An 18,052-nucleotide genomic window follows, 5' to 3' on the forward strand; every position below is an offset into this window, starting at 1 on the left:
AATGAACCCAGAGATGGGTTAAATTGAAAGACTTTGGGCGACGGACATGAATTCGTCGCCTAAAGTTACTTTGGGCGAGGAATTAATTATTTCGTCGCCCAAAGATACTTTGGGCGACGGAATCATGTTCGTCGCCCAAAGTCGTTGACTTTAGGGCAACGTTTTATCCCGCCATAATTTCAGAATTTGGGCGACGCACCATTCGTCGCCCAAAGCTACATTTCGTCGCCCAAAGTTGAGTTTTGGTATGAACTATGATCGTTCATACGTTCGAGCTCCAATACCAAACTTTTAGATCTCCAATTGACCTAATATTTTAGAGGAATGATCTTTGAGTGACAAACTAATAAATGAACGGTTCGTATCGTTAAAAACACAATCGACATATAAGATTCTACATATAAATCAGTGGATTTTACACTTAAATAATAAAATTCTATTAACTATTTCGCGCAAACCTTGTCGATTCAATAATTGTGAAGATAATAACGTCATTACAACAATCATAGTCGTTCATCATATATGTTCATACTCAAAGATCAACCCTGGAAAAAATCGGCTCAATCGGAGTTCATCTACCCGTTCGATTATTATTATAAGAATCAAGATCGTTCATACATCCTAAATGCCAAACCTAACTTCTACATCTCCAATTGAGTTAATTTTTTTGCATGGATGATCTTTGAGTGGGGCACTAAGGAATGATCGGTTCGGATCGTTAAAAACACAATACAAAAGTGATCTTCTACATACAAATACACTTGAAGAGTATAATTATATTAACTTTTGGGTAGAAATTTTGGCGATTCAACAATTTGTGAAGACTACAATGTGATTTCAACGATCGGAACCATTCATTCTATTCGTTTATACTGGAAGATCATCCCTGCAAAAAATCGGCTAAATCGGAATTCATCTCATACTTCGATTCGTATTAGAAAATTTACAATCGTTCATAAGTTCAACCACCGTTACCTAACTTCTACATCTCCGATTGAGCTAATTTTTTGCATGGATGATCCTTGAGTGGGGAATTAAAAAATGAATGGTTATAATCTTTGGAAATACAATCGTATCGTATGCTATTACATATATAAAATTGTAAACAAAAAAGTATTCTTACTTTGGGCGAGGAACTACAAATTTCGTCGCCCAAAGTTATCTTGGGCGAGGAAATTCACAATTCGTCGCCTAAAACCACTTTGGGCGACGAAATGTGAAGTTCCTCGCCCAAACCATTATTACAAAACAATCATTCCTACATTCGAGCTCTGATACCAAATATTTACATCTCCAATTGACCTAATTTTCTGCAAGATTAATATTTGAGTGAGAAACTAATAAATGAACAGTTCGGATCATTGAAAACACGATCGACATATGAGGTTGTATATATACATGAACGGTTTTTGCACTTGAAGAATAAAATTCTATTAACTCTTTCGTTACAACCTTGTAGCTTCATAATTGTGAAGACCACAACGTGATTATCACAATCAGAGTCATTCATCATATATGTTCATACTCAAAGATCAACCCTGGAAAAAATCAGCTCAATCGGAATTCATCAACCCGTTCGATTATTATTATAAGAATCAAGATCGTTCATACATCCTAAATGCTAAACCTAACTTCTACATCTCCAATTGAGATAATTTTTTGCATGGATGATCTTTGAGTGGGGCACTAAGGAATGATCGGTTCGGATCGTTAAAAACACAATACAAAAGTGATCTACTACATACAAATACACTTGAAGAGTATAATTCTATAGTTTTTTCATTGAAACTTTGTCGATTCAAGAATTGTGAAGACTATACTGTAATTTCAACGATCGGAGCCGTTCATTTTATTCGTTTATTCTCAAACATCATTCCTGCAAAAAATCGCCCAAATCGGAATTCATCTACTCCATTGATTAGTATTAGCAATTTCTTGATCGTTCATACATTTGAGCACCGTTACATAACTTTTACATCTCCAATAATCCTAATTTTTTACAATGCTGATCTTTCAATGAAGAATTAAAAATTGAACGGTTCGGATCGTTGGAAACACGATCGCATTGTATGATTAACATACATATAATTGTACCAAAAAAAAAAAAAAGGGAATGACCCTTTGGGCGACGAACAGAATTTCGTCACCCAAAGAGTATATTCCTCGCCCAAAAATGAGTTTGGGCGACGAAATATTTTGTCACCCAAAGTATGTTTAGGCGACAAATTTACGTTTTCCTCGCCCAAAGACACTTTGGGCGACGAACATGTATATTCCTCGCCCAATGTATTTCTCAATTAATTGTTTGTCGCGTATGTTTAGGCGACGAGATAAGTTCGTCGCCCAAAGTTACTTTGGGCGAGGAATGTGTTATGCGTCGCCCAAACCTCTTTTGGGCGACGGACCTGTTCGTCGCCCAAACCTTTATGACATTGAGCGACAAATGTTCTTGTTCGTCGCCCAAATATGTTTTTCTTGTAGTGTCCTCTCCCTCTTCTCCTCCCCGATCTCTTCTCCTTCTCTTGGGCCATCGAGATTTGGACGGAGTTGGTTGGGTTTGTGCAATTAAGTGAGCGAAGAGTTGGGCCAGTTGGCTGGGTTTATTTTCGTTTGGCTGGGTTTGATTGTTCAGTTGTTTGAATTGTTTCATTTTGCCAAAGACAGAGAAGGAGAAGACAGAGAAGCGGTGAGAGCGAAATTTCGGCGAAATCTTGGCGAAATCTTGACGAATGCATGTTAAAATTTCGATATCCCTGAAAATCGAAATTTTCGACAAAATTTCGCCGAAAATTTCGAAATTTAACTCCTCTAGTAGAAGCTCACTACTAGTGACCCAACTAAAAAGTATTGACCTAAAATAACATATCCCTTGAGATATGACTTAATCAAAATAAATTATTATGCTTAATCAAAAGACAAAATATTTATAATTGTTTTTATTTCAACCAATGGTTACCTCACTTTAACAAATTAACTTTGTTGTGGAACCCCTAAATTTACTCTAGATAAAGTAAACTTTTCACCGTTATAAACTTCTAAATATTTTAATTAGGTGAATCCAAATTCAAAATCAAATATTTTATTATTCATGAGTTGGGAAAATATGCTTTTCCATTCCATCACGAGGCAAGTTCGCCTTTACTCTGATTGGCTTTTGACTGCTATGGTTGGATGAGGATTTATCTCTCTTTTTTTTTTTTTTTTAATTACAAGAAGTTTTGAACCTAGGCTGTCTAGCCCACCTCTCCCATCCCATGCCGCATGAACTAAGGCTCATGAATTGCTGGATGAGTTTTGTGTTGGATATTGCTAGTCTTTACGGTTTTTCTATCATTTGCAAGAAAAAGAATTAAAATAATTAAACCAACTAACTTGAAAGTTTTAGAGAAGTATATGCATGCATGTATGAAGCACTACAAGAAAAACAAGCAAAGGCAACCAATTTTTTTTGGTAGGCATAGAGGCAACTGCCATTATTGCTAGTTTGTAATGTCCCTTGCCACACTGCAGTCATCATATATCATGTTGGAGGTTGGTGTTGGGGTGGCAAGGTAGCTAAGGCCACCCACATGTAAGCATGGTGGAAGCTTCTGCCAAAACCTGCAGTGTCAGTCTGACAGGTCCGGTCCTCACTAATGCTGCAGTTAGTGGGTTTCACTTGTTCACCATCTCTATTGGGGTTGCTAAATTGGTGGATGATTGATATTGTTAATTAATGTCATGCCATGGTTTCTTCTACTATCTTGTTAACAGTGGGTATGAATGCTCACTAATAACAACCATTGCTTACTGCACTCCCACCTTATTGGTATTAGTTTCTGATTTGGTTTCAGAAATTAAATATCCTCCACCATGCAAGAACTTTGGTGACTATTTATATGAGATTGAGAATGCTATTTTCCCACCAAACAAATTGCTGCAGTGGGATTGAATGTATGAATAGTGTCTAATTAATCTTTCATTTGCATTTTCAATTCCAATGTGCTCTTATAATACTAATGATGCTTGCAATGGCTGTTACAACATATTGTTCATAAAATGTGAAAAAAATACCCTGTTATTGGAGCAAGCATGCTTAACTTTCAGTCCAGCAATCCCATTAATAGGAGGGGTATGTAGCTGAACCTCAAAGCCATATCAGAAAAATGAAAAACAAATAATGGACAACTCAAGTTGCACAGTTGAACCCAAAATCACGGACTTTCTTCATTGATGCAAATACGACTTGCTATATACATTGAAAATGCATGTTTAATTCAAGTAGCGGTTCAAGTGCATAGTTACAACCACTCTAATATCCTTTCCCCATACTTTTCACATTTTGTAAAACAAAATGAAACTTAGATACCAAAAACAACAAAAGCTTAATCACTAGCTGCAAAATACTTAGTCATATGATCCCAACAGCATTTGACCACACTTCCAAACTTGGTGATATATATCATAGTCTAATCCATAATATAACCCACCAAGTTTATAGTTGTATCACAAAAGCTGTTCAAAATACCAACAGTATATTACTCAAAACAACAAAAAGTATTCTTACTGGCAGCCATGATTTCTTTTGATATGTCGATCAGTTGTGTTGTGACCTCCCAACCTCGCTGCTTGAAGCGCCTGCATCTCCCGCACCACCATCCTCTGCTCCCATGTCATTCCTAGCATGCACTTGCGCCAACTGTTGGGGACCAGCCATTCCTGCTGTAGAAAATGGCGTCATCACACCTGGCATCTGTGGAAGGTGGAAGGAATTTGTGCCAGTCTGAACTGGGGGCAGTGGGGGTGCCAAGGATGGAGTGTTTCCAGTGCTTGTGCCAATGCTGCCCCTTACGTAGCTGTCTAAAGCTGTGGTAAGCCTCCCATTCAAGTTGAAATCCATGTGGGACTGCTGCCTTTGAATGTTCAATATATCTTGAGTGTTTACCATTGCAATCCTCTCCAATTCAACCCGATACTGCTCCATCACATTGCGGTTGTGCTCCATCTCAAGCTTTTGAAGCTCCACTTGCCTGGTTGCCTCAGCCACCAGCAGTTAATTAGCCAACCTCAGTTGTTGAAGTTCTGCCCCAACGCCACGACGCTGAATCACCAGCCCAGGTATATCTGCAGGGGTTACCCCAATTCCATAACCCTTTACTCGTCCATTGCTCTCAGGTCCTACTACATCTGAAAATATCTTATTGCAGACAGCATGAGTGATAGGTGGGTTTTCTGGCATCTCCTCATACTCTGCCACAAGCCTATCCATCTCATCCTGTCAATCCAACGAAATGTTGTTACAAAATGTACATGTTTATGTCAACCAATAGAAAAATCCCACCCGCCTAATACTATTTTTTTCTCTAATAAAGTAACGTTAATGTGGCTGCATTCTTGGTGAGAGTAGTTAGTGCATCACCAAACTTACCATGATTTCCCGAGAAGCCTCGTCAATAGGGTTGCCATTTGTTCTGCGGTGAGTTAATTTGAATAGCTCAATTCGGTTTGGTTCCTGACCATCGTGATCCTGAGCCTGCAAACAAAAACGCACTCTTTAAATAATAAAACCATATGGCTTTAAAAATGCATTGCTTTCTTCAGATAGCATGTAAGGTGACAAAGTACTGGGAGTCTATTTACTTACGTATTCATCCCTCACTTGCGCGTGTGACTTCGTTCCACTAGTGTGTCCCATTAGAAGCTTCCCTCTGTTAACTGTGTTAATTGCACAACGTTTCTATTCCATACACACCATTAGAAGCTTAATTAATAAAAGCACATTATCATGGGGGTCTTTCTATGACTATCCATATCCTAAACTCAGATCACTGCCAAATAAGATTTCCTTTGTGAAAAAAAGTGATGTAGGACAAGGTCAGGTTTTGAAGATTGGGGAGTTGACCTCACTGCATGGTCCGGTTCTCCTAAACCTCCCCTAGTAAAAATATAGCTCATGTAAAATTTTCCCGATTAGAGATCCGGACTTAAAATAAGAGGTCCGGACTTTCTTGCATGAAATCCCCATTTCAAGCTGCGTCGTCCTAGGATATCCGGTTCTCTCAATCTTAGACCGGACCTCCCTGCGAACAAATTCCATTACACTGATTCTACATTCTCAGACGATCCGGTCCTCCAGTGAAGAGTCCGGATCTTCTCCCCTCATAATATTGGATTTCTGTTTGTTTTCTTTTCCTTTCTTCAGCCAACTATGCCTACCTTGGTGATCTGAATCTTTTTCTCCTTATATATAAATATATATATTGCTAAGGGAGATTAATTAAACTTCCTATATCATTAAGTTAAAGCTCTCTAATGTGTTGCTTCGTAATATATTCTAGAGCAAAGACAATTTATTGAAGACATACAATCAATTAAGCATCAGCACCATAGTGAAATTAATAAACAAAACTCCATTATGAAGGGTAATTTTATGATCATTTTTTTCCATACTTTATACCAATGGCAGTGGATTTTACTTCTTAAAAATCCAGTGTTTCTCACCTTTCCCATGACTGAATCCCAGTGAGCAACAAGCCTCAGCCATTGGTCCGGATTGACTTGGTCATCTCCACACACCAACCTCTGGTTTGTGTTGCTGAAAGGCTTGTACCACTTCTATTTCAAATCACACTTATGGTGCTTCCATCTCTCATTCATCTTGGCCTCTGCAATCCAACGGATCGATTCTGTCACTCAAAACCCTTGTCCTTTCATCGCTCTAGTCAATGGTTGCCTGCAATACGGGGTTATGTCAAAAATCATGTTCAGTAAACAGTTTAACTCTACCATGTGCTAAGGATTTTCGACGACATTAAACATATGTAAATTTACTAGAAGGTACCTCAATCTTCCCCCATGCACGGTCTAGAACACGTCCCCTAAAATGTCTCCAGTCCAGCATGTCAATCGGGAAGAGGTCGTGATCAATGGCTTGTTGCCCAAGAAACCTGGCATACCTTGCCACTGTCTTTGAATGAGCAACAGCCTGACCATGACTGTTAAATCTAACCACTTCTGGCCTCTCTATGGCCCATCTCTCTCTGTTGCGCCCTCTGACTGTCCTCACTCTATTTCCAGCTATTATGCCACCCCCATTAACCTCAACCTCATTGACATTTGTTGCTGCCACTTCAGCTGGCATGACAACATCCACCTGCTGCTCAGCACCCTCCCCTGGCATGTTAGGGGTCTCCTGAACCACGTCAACATCCACGAAAGGTTGAGTTATTCCTTCTGATTGGGAGTTAGCCATTGAGGTGGACTCACACTAAGCAAAACATATCCAAACATGGTTAGCTGTATTTGGCACATGATATAATGAAACCAACAGGATTCCTTCTATGGCTGCTTTCATATAACAATAAATATTTCACAAGATCCACCTCACAGCCAATATAACTAACATTCATAAGGGTTTCTAAAGATTTCAATGGGAACTAAAATAGAATAATCATATAAATCCACTACTCCATTTAATACTTCAGATTATTAGATTATTTCTTAAGCGAATGCTCATATATTGTTCTGCCACATGCCATTTGTTTTTAACAAATTATTACTGAACAAATTTTGTAAAGTTTTTCCTTTTCACACTTGCATAATAAACGCTTATTAAAATTTTACATCTCCCAATAGCCTCAAATAAGAACACACAGAGGCATTCACACATTTTGTTAGTTTTATTTGGTCAATTTCTAAGGCATACAATCTGGGTCAACCTCCATGTGTATCCTAACAGCACCAACTGTGATAATGTATGGTGGAACATGTAAAAGTTTTTTCACCAACTCTCTGAACCGAATACTTCCAGTAGTGATGCTCTGGAAAAAGTCTGTCTTTAACTATATAAATAACGGCATATCCTAAGTTCCATTACCATTCAACAGTCTTAGGTCAAACTCTGTTCATTAATGTTGAAAGGTACAACACAAATAACCTCCAATAAGGTCTAGACAGTTTGATATTTATTGCAAATGACAAAAACTGAGGTTTGTGTTACACCTACATGCATGACTGTGGGTGTGTGTTCAACTGAAAATATCGTAACAAGGCTTAACTATGGAAAGCCGAAAGTCAAGATTGCCATAAGTGCAGGGAATATGTCATACCTTACAGTGTAAAGCTTGAGAATCTTCGGTAGAGCAGTAGATGCAGATGATATTCCCTCTGCAAAGTCTCCTCAGTGTAGCAGTAGGTCTACCTGCTTCACTGCAGCCTTGTAAATGCTCTTGAAAATATCTTCAACACTTTATGGAGGATCTCCTTACTGTATACAGTATCCCTTGAAGCCTGTCAGCAGCCACAAGTAGTTGACACATAATCAAGTCAGTCATGGGTAACTGTGATCCAACCTACATGGCGCCATTAGAAGGAGGGAAAAATATTGAGCATGGGCGGGAGATGGGTTTTTAAGTTTGTCTCACTGACTGGACTTGCTTTATTGCAGGCTTTAAAGACCCCATAGTTGGATTTCGATTGTATGTTAATAAATGGAAAAACTGGTTACAAAAAATAGTACAATTTGGGTTGGCTTTCAGTTGCAACCCCAATTACATAGTTGGAAAAAGTTGAAAATTATTAGGTATTATATATTGCCCCACCTTTTTAAGGGGAATAGGAAATTGGACGGGTTGCTACTGTACCTGATTTGTAATATGGGTTTCCCACTTTTCAGCATATATAATTTAATTACCTTTATTGCTAACTTTTATATGTTTATATGTGGTTAACATAATTTGGCCAAAGAATGTTATACCATGTTAATATCTCTTTGGTGTGTAGCGTTATATTAATTATAAGGGTGTTTGACTGTTTATCTTAGATAATTAGTCAAATCATACACTTGTTTTACAGACCATTAACTCATTCACATATCTACCTCAAATTCACTGTTTCCTGAATGTTGGGTTTAATTGAGTTGGACTTCATGAAATTAGATAGTGGGTGAAGTTAAATAAAAAATCAGGGGAAAGCTGTCAAGTACACTTAAACATTTAGTGTAATGGGAACTATTGGACCTGGCCCCTTGCACTGTGAAATGACTTAATATTCAATGCTTTCAATATGAATGCCTGTCAGATTGATATCATATCCAACTTTACTGCCCCCCTCAATTATCAATATTGTTTGCAAGTTTACTGTCCCAATACATTCATAATGATCCATAGTGTTTCCAAAATTCACCACTATATGCCGATGGAATAAACACACCCCAACAATTTACACTTTATTCATGGTTATGAGTTACAGACATAACCATTGTGGCAGTGCTAAACCTCACACGACATATATAAAAATTCCTTTGCGAGCATCTCCAATAAGCAAAATTAAACTGCAAAAAGTCTGAGGACTTGCATATGACTTCTAACATAACTACTGTTGTATTGATCTGCCTTGCATTCCCAATTTGCATTGATCCCCTGTATGCTAGTGTAATCCAAAGTAATTCACATTGAAAATTGACATACACTTGAACATGTATTCAAATCTTTTTGTTATACATGTATTTAACAGAAACTTGGCCTGGGGGGGGGGGAGACTAGAAATTGATACTTTCTGGAATACGTAGTATATATCGCACTCCTCAGTTTGAAATTAATGTGCAATATTATGTAGGAAAATCCCACAGCGATGAGAACATATACAAAAACCTGGATCATGACTTGATAATATACTGCCATATAAATTGAAGCATCAGAAGCATGGGTTTAATCATTCATTACAAATATTGAAATTGATTCGACCAAATCATCCACTACTGCACAGAGAACCAATTAAATACTTGCATACATGAGGGTTCCTGGTCATTATACTACCAACATCAGAACATGAATGCATTACAAATGTTTTTTTTTTTTTGTCCTTAACCAAAGGATTCCATTCAAAAAAGCCACAAAGGCAGCAACAAAACAAGGGAAGCAAACATGTAGAAAATTCAAACATAACCAAAAAAGAAAGCTACAGCATATAGAAGAAAAAATCTTCAAAACAAAAAATCCATGCAGAGGGAGTCCATCAGCCACCAAAACTCCAAACACATTTAAACATACTGCAACCACATAAGTTTCACCTTGGGGACACCCTACAGAAAGCAGTTACATATCTTGCTTAAAACTAAGTCCTACACATGATGTCTAATAACCCTTACTGAAAGAGGAAATAACTACATTTTGTGAAACTTCTTGGTACACTAATTCAGTAAAACTTACATTCATGGTTGTTGTCCTTGGAAAATGCTCGGAGTTACCCATGATTCATCAAAGGTGTCTGGCACATACATGTTCTCATAGCTGCGCTGCCCATCATTCTGTTTGGAATTACTGGAAGCGTTCAAATTGGTGGCCCTAACATCTTCATGATCCCCATGCATCCCCCCAATTACTTTATTATCTGGGGTAAATAGCATCGGAATCATGGGGGAGCAATGACCAGTGCTAATGAGATCCTGCTCATTACTTGGGAAGTATTTGTTGATGATACGCTTGGTCTCTCCATCTTTAATGTCTGAGGGGATCATCACAGTTTCAGTTGCTGGTGCAGGCATGTGAACTTGGGGTGCCCACTCCATATCATTGGGTTGGCCTTCAGTTACAAGTGCTGGTGGGTTATAAATTAACTCACCTTTAGAGTTTCGAGGGACTCTAAGCACATATTGGTTCATTGGCACCCAAGTGTTCACTATGGTGTTGACAAAATCTGGATCAAGTTCATTTGTGGGTGATGAGTCAGTTTGAGAGCAAGCATCGTCTGCAGGGACATCCCATTGTGGAGGCTCCTCACAGAACAATTTCCTATAAGCATTAAGGTTGACAGGTTTCCTAATTCTCCTGGGCATTGTGGGTATGGTGGAGCAATCTAATTAAGTAGGGTGGGCTAAGTGGCAATTCATATAGAGCATTACGGCACTGGAGGACCAAGTAAACTGATTGCTTTACATTTTATACTGGAGTGGATCTCAAATAATGGCGTGGTCTTGGGATAAGATTCTGTTTGATTGCTGAAAATCTTTTTATTTAAAAAATTTCCAACACCCAAGACTGGTTCCCCATTTTTAGGACCGGACCCCAGGCTACCTCTGCCCTCTCGGGTCTAGACTGCGAACCGGACACCTATTGAGAGAACCGGTCCTTCAAATAATTAAACCCCACTAAGTAAAAATCCCCCCAGTTTTTTAAATGTTTTTTTCCCCCGGGTACCGTGCCTCTCCTTTATTCTTCCTGTAATTTTTTTTTTCTCATTCTTCTCCTTCCCCTGCGCACACGAGGTCCTTCTGCCTCTTCTCATCTTCTCACTTCCTCTTCCAAATCCCTCCTATAAATCTCTTTTCAACTCCGAAAATCTTCATAAATTCTTCTTGATTTACCATTTTCTGACGCCTACGAAGATTACCCATTGCTGTTTGAGCGTTCAAATTGGTGTTTTTCACTGATTTTCCAAGTTAGGGCTTGAAAAGGTATTTTCTTTAAATATTCGGCTATTCCAACACATTTCCTTCAATTTCTGTTATCAATACTAACTTGCTGCTCCTCTTTGTTGTTGTTTCTTCATGCTTAATCTTGGTTGCTCATCATTTTCGAAATGGGTGATGCTCTTGCTCGGGTATGTGTCCTCACATTCTCGAAAATTCAATTTTTTGTATCTTTGGCTTATATGTTTGTTCTCTTGCTTGGGGTTGTGGATAATTTCAATGTGACTGTGTTGGGTTTGGTCTGTGCTGTTATTGTGGTTCCGGTCCTTGTGGTTTGCATGTTGTTATGGTTTATTGTCATTAATTGTTGATGTCTAGAGTCATGGCCCCTAAGAAAGCATCCTCTGTGCAATCCACCCCTAAGAAACGAAAAACTCCGGCGAGTTCTTCCGAACCCCGGGAGGAGCCTACTCCTCCTACGGATTCCGTTCCTGAGTTGAAACGATTTCGAAATCCGGATTGTGAAGCACGTTGGGACGTGATAGAAAATAGAGGATTTATCTCTGAGCGTGCCTTTGTTATTGGTGACATGGATAGTGATTTTGTGAATATACTGCCCGCACGTGGTCTGCTATCCTTTGTCCAGGCATTCCCTCAATTCAATACCAATATTGTTGGTGAATTTTATGCCAATTTCCCTGCGGATTTCAAAACATCTACAAATTCCCATGTGTTTCTTCGAGAGCACAATTGCAAGGTCACTCGTGATGATATTCGCCATGTCTGTCAGCTGCCCACACCTGGAAAATCTGATTACAAAAAATATCTCAAGTTCACTTCCTCCTTGTCACGGGAACAAATTATCACCACTCTTTATAATGCACCTTCGTTTGTTCCCCCTGCATCTCACCGCGTCATCTCTGGTTCTTGCACAAAACTTTTTCGCACGCTGTTTATGTTTGTTCGATACAATGTTTTTCCCACGAGTCAAAAATCCCGCATCTCTGATGAAGCATGTAGGTTGATGATTGCCTTGAGTTCCTCTGATGTTCCAGTTCCTTTGGAGCACATCATTTACAATCATCTTGTGGAATGTGGACGCACGGTAAAAAATGTGCATGCTCAACTTTCGTTTCCATGTCTCATCACTCGTCTTGCTGAACGTTCGAAGATTCCTGTGCTGGATGGTGATCCCCTATGGGACCCGGATAGTCCGATTGACAAGAGGGTTCTGCGCATAAGTGATGCTAGCTCCCGGTCTGTTGTGCCTCAAGTTCCTCCTGAGATTCCTGCTGGTCCTACTGCTCCATCCGATCCGTCTTCTTCTGGAGGTCCTGCTACACCTGACTTGGTCTCCATCATGGAGCGTCTTGACCTTGGTTTCTCCTCAGTTGACTCTCGCCTGGATTCATTGTCGGTGAGTCTTGCTGCTTATGATAACTGCATGGATGCATTTGAGCAGCGGTATACCGGGGATTTGCACGCCATCCACGCGACTCTAAGCGAACTAAAAGATCGCTTACCTGATAGTTCTTCTTAGTGCCTCTTGTATTAGGCCTTTTGGCATTTCCTAGCCAACATGGGGGAGCTGAAGTGTTTGCAGTTATAGGCTAGGACCTTTTTGTAGTAATTCAATGGTTGTCATACCTTGATGTAATTAAGTTCTGAATTCAAACTGAATCTTTTCTATCTTGCTTTCCATATATTTATTAAAACTTGATAAGATTATGGTTGTGTTTGGTTGTGATATGTATTAGGTTTGCAGGTACAAGACTTATTACAGGTTTATGTCCCTTGTTGTAATTAAGTTCTGAATTCAAACTGAATCTTTTCTATCTTGCTTTCCATATATTTATTAAAACTTGATAAGATTATGGTTGTGATATGTATTGTTTGCAGGTACAAGACTTATTACAGGTTTATGTCCCTTGTTGTGTCTTTTATCGTGTATCTTCATGTATAGAGGTTTTGTCTAGGACATGCCAAAGGGGGAGATTGTGAGTGCAACTTCGTAATTGGCGAATTCCCTACACAAAACGCTCATGTGATTGTAACTAGTTAGGATGTTTGGAAATCAGTCCTAGTAGTTTGTGACACAACTAAAGCGATTGAAGCTCGAATCAAAATGCACACAACATCTGAAGTTATATCGCAATGCATTGAGCATGTATTTTAAGGAAGGTAAATTGACCCACAATACCTTATGCAATCGAGGAGGTTATAGTGAATAGCATATTTTGTAAAATTTTGGTGTGTGTTAAAACTGTGCATAGAGGTCGGGACATCAATTTGCGGACCGGATCAACAGTGAGGTTGTTGTTATGAATCAATGCTTGAGGTCCGGACGTAAAAATTTATGACCGGATACACAGTAAGGTGGTCCAGGATGTTTTATGAATGTGGTCCGGATCTCTAAATTGAGAACCGGACTTCCAGTAAATTGGCGTTGAAACTGATAGTTCGAAGTCCGGAACTTTTTCTTGAGTACGAAACCTCCAGTAAGGTTCCTAAAAGAATTCCGGGGGTCAGTTCCGGAACTCCATGTGAAAACCGGACTTCCAGTAAGGTAATTTCAAAATTTTGGCTTCAGGTGCGGATCCTATTGTCAGGGACTGGACCATGTGTAACGATTCCACTTTTTGACACATTTTTAATATGACTTAAAAAGTGATCTCACTGGTCCAAGAGTTGTTTTAAATGATTTAAGTTATCACCTTCGGTTGATACATTAATAACTCAGATTGGATGTGAGGTTAGTTGCTTCGTTCAAGGCAAGAGTCTAGAGAGGAATTGGATTGCGCTATTGGTTGTATGTTTTTCAGATAATCATAGTGGATTCACTACTCAAATATGGTCCCGCTGTTTTTACCCAGTGGAGGGATTGTTTGTGTCAACAATTATAGTGTTATTTATGTGATTGATTGTTTGATTTATTTACTTTAGTTGATTCAATTGTGTTAATGTTTCCGTTGCTTACTCAATTATCTTGGCAAATTTGAAATTGGTATATTTTTTTTTCAAAGCCTATTCACTCCACCCCACACTTGTTTAGTGATCTAATAGGGAATTACACATGCTTATATCACAAAGTTCATCATTGCAAAATACATCAGTACATGCCCCAACATATTCACATAAGCATGCATATATACAATGAAGTTTTCAAAGTAAGGCCACAACACAAAGTTCAAAATCAAAAGAATCTTTAGTTTTTAGGGACCTGGAAAAATCTAACCTTATTCAATGGTGGGGTGGCGTGAGGGGACAATCTATTGTCGTTCCATCAATATCACGTCCACGGTCCAATAGGTTTTCGTCTGCCCCAAGTCTATCTAACACTTGTGCACCACAAACATCCCCTGCACTCACTGTTGACATGTCGTATAGATCGCGAGGCTGTGTATTAACTGCAACTTTCCACCCAATCTATAAAGGGTCGTCAACGTAATAAACTTTCATAGCATGTGATGAGATGACTAAAGTGTCATCAGACCGGAGCAATCTTTCAAAAGAAACCATATTAAATCCGAACTCATCCTTTTTTACACCACTTGCCGTGTCAGCCCACTCACAGTCGAATAGCACAACAGTTCTTCGGTCCTCATATTGTAACTCAATAATATCTGTTAACACACCGTAGTATCCAACGGGACCGATCCGGGGGTTCCGGTCCCGTCTACTGGCATAACTATTAGTGTCAGCTACAACAAAAACCCCACTGTTTTGGTTCTTCTTATTAAGGTCGATTTCTTTGATCCTAAAACGGAATCCGTTTATGACGAAACTCTTGAACCGGGTGGCCCAATTACTTGGACCATATGATAGCGCTAATAAGTCAGGGTCCACTTGAACTCCTAACTGGACTTGCTGCTCCACCTATATGAAATAACGGTGAAACTAAGCGATGTACTAGTTACAACACACTTGTGGAAAATGGCATAACACCAAATAAGAATAGAGTATTGGACCTATAACCATCATTAAGAATAAAAAGTAAAACAGAAATCCAAAGAGCATACATGATTAGCCATACTTACATGGTCCTTAAAGGCCCTGGTTAGTGTATTATCTGCTAGGGTGTCGGCTTCCAAAAGAGTTGTTTGCCTATTCCGGGCAGCACACACTGCCTCCCGATGTTGACTGCGAATAACATTGACAAATAAGATAAGATGTAGGGGCGCTTAATCAAGTAAAAGTGGTTTTATGTATGAAAACCCTTTACAAAGGTACCTGATAAATTCTTGAGCTTCTGGGCAATTGAAAAGGACCAAGCGATGCCCGTGTTCCCTCAAGGCACTATCTAAATAAAATTGTGTTCATGCACCTTTCGCATTGCCTTGCCCTTGGAAAATGGCATAACCTGGCCGAGGTACATTCTCACCGTCGTAGCTATTTCGGCCCAAACGGTTGCGACGGGTGTCAACTCCTTGCAAATACATTGAGCAGAAGGAAAGACACTCATCCGCAAGGTATCCCTCTGCTATGCTACCTTCTGGCCGACTCTTATTTCTCATATAAGACTTGAGTGTATGTAGGTACCTAATGATAAATAAGAACATCATTTATTCACTCAGAAATCAAATCAATCAAATGAAATATAACACGAATATCTAACACTCAAAATGATTTAATCACTTTGAACATCGTAAAATTAAAGTTTGGGACAAACCTCTCAATTGGATACATCCATCTATATTGTACAAGGCCCCCAATGGACGCTTCGGTGGCAAGATGTACTGTCAGGTGGACCATAACATCGAAAAATGCCGGAGGAAAGATACGCTCCATTTGGCACAGAGTTAAAGCAATACGTGGGTTCAAGTCGAGGAATGCTTGCGAGGTGGACGTTTTGTTGCAAATATTCTTGAAAAATTTGCATAGCTCAAAGAAAACGGAAGTGATAGGTTTAGGAAGAACCCTCCGTATAGCTAACGGAAATAAATGTTGTAGAAGCACGTGACAATCGTGACTCTTCAAACCATGGATTTTTTTCTCCTGTACATTGATACACCTCGAAAGGTTTAATGAATAGCCATCAGGAATTTTCACACTTTTTAACACCTGGCATATCATGACCTTCTCTATGTTGCTAAGGGTGAAAGCCGCAGGAGGTAAGTATGTTTTACTCCCACGTCTTATGGGGTGAAGGGTAGGTTTCCAATTTAGCAATTCCAAATCAGCCCTTGCATTCATGCCATCTTTGTTTTTACCTTCGAGTCCTAGAAGCGTACCAACCAGATTGTCGCACACATTCTTCTCGATATGCATGACGTCCAAGTTATGACGAAGAAGATTGAACTCCCAGTACGGTAAAGAGTAGAAAACAGATTGTTTCTTCCACGGACCAGTGTACTCTATCAAGTCACCTGTACTGGTGCGCACCCTCACAAGTGGCTTGGACCGACGTTTGCCAAATTTGAATCTTAGGGTGCTCAGCTGTTGCAAACAGGCAGACCCGCTTAAGGGCATAGGGGCTGTCCTTCTCTCCACATAACCATTGAAAGCACTCTTCTCCCTCCGGAACCGGTGGTTAATTGGAAGAAATCTCCGGTGACCTAAATAGCAATGCTTGTGACCCCGACGCAAGTATTGGGATTCGGTATCATGGGCGCATTGTGGACAAGCAAATTTTCCTTTCGTGCTCCATCCGGACAAATTAGCATATGCTGGAAAGTCATTGATTGTCCATAGCAAAGCTACCCGCATGGTGAATGATTGGTCACTTGCAATATCATAAGTACGTACACCCTCGGACCACAAGAGGTGTAACTCATCAACTAAGGGTTCCAAGTAAATGTCTATGTCATTTCCTGGTGCCTTAGGTCCAGGAATAAGCAGAGATAGGAACAAATATGGCTACTTCATGCACATCCAGGGGGGTAAATTGTAGACTGTAATAACCACAGGCCACGTGCTGTGTTGGCTGCTCATGTGTCCAAAGGGATTAAAACCATCGCTTGCTAGACCGATTCTGACATTTCTTGGTTCCATGGAAAAGTAGGGGTTTCGATTGTCCAACTCAGTCCAAGCTGGAGAGTCAGCCGGATGCCTCATGACACCATCTTTCACACGCTTAGAAGCATGCCAAGTCATATGCTCAGCAGTGTGCCTAGACATATACAACCGTTGAAGTCGAGGAGCAAGTGGAAAGTACCTCAAAACCTTAGCAGCAACATTATGACCACTTCCACTATCCTGACTGGTGTACCGGTCTGCCCCACATACACTGCATGCGACATCATTACTATGATCCTTCCAAAAAAGCATACAATCATGTCGACATGCATCAATCTTTTCGTAAGTCAATCCAAGCTTACCGATCAATTTTCGGGTATGATAAAATGAGGGAAGGAGCGTTTCTCCTATTGGGAAGGATCTCTTGAGCAAAGTAAGAAGGTCGGAAACAGACTCGTCGGTCCAACCGTGCAAACATTTGATATGATAAAGAGCAACGATGAACTCTAGCTTTTTAATGCGATCACAACCTGGATATAAAGGGGCATCAGCATCCTCCACAAACTTATAGAACTGTTCGGCTTGAGGAGTGCAACCAGCGGGATTTAGAGGTGTTGTTCCACTGTCTTCTCCCGCTTCGCGGGGGATTGTTGAAGGGAACAGATCACCAAGTAGACAGTGCATGTCAGATGCATTTGTGTCGTGGTCCAT

At 39.8% G+C, this 18,052-nt stretch overlaps 1 pseudogene; it reads right to left on the reverse strand.

Annotated features, from left to right (window-relative positions):
• Nucleotides 1–14,626: 14,626 nt before the first annotated feature.
• LOC147299353 (uncharacterized) lies at nt 14,627–18,052 on the reverse strand (annotated as a pseudogene).

Source organism: Dryas octopetala, chromosome 1 (genome assembly GCF_963921425.1).
Source record: "Dryas octopetala chromosome 1, drDryOcto1.1, whole genome shotgun sequence".
NCBI classification, from domain to species: domain Eukaryota; kingdom Viridiplantae; phylum Streptophyta; class Magnoliopsida; order Rosales; family Rosaceae; genus Dryas; species Dryas octopetala.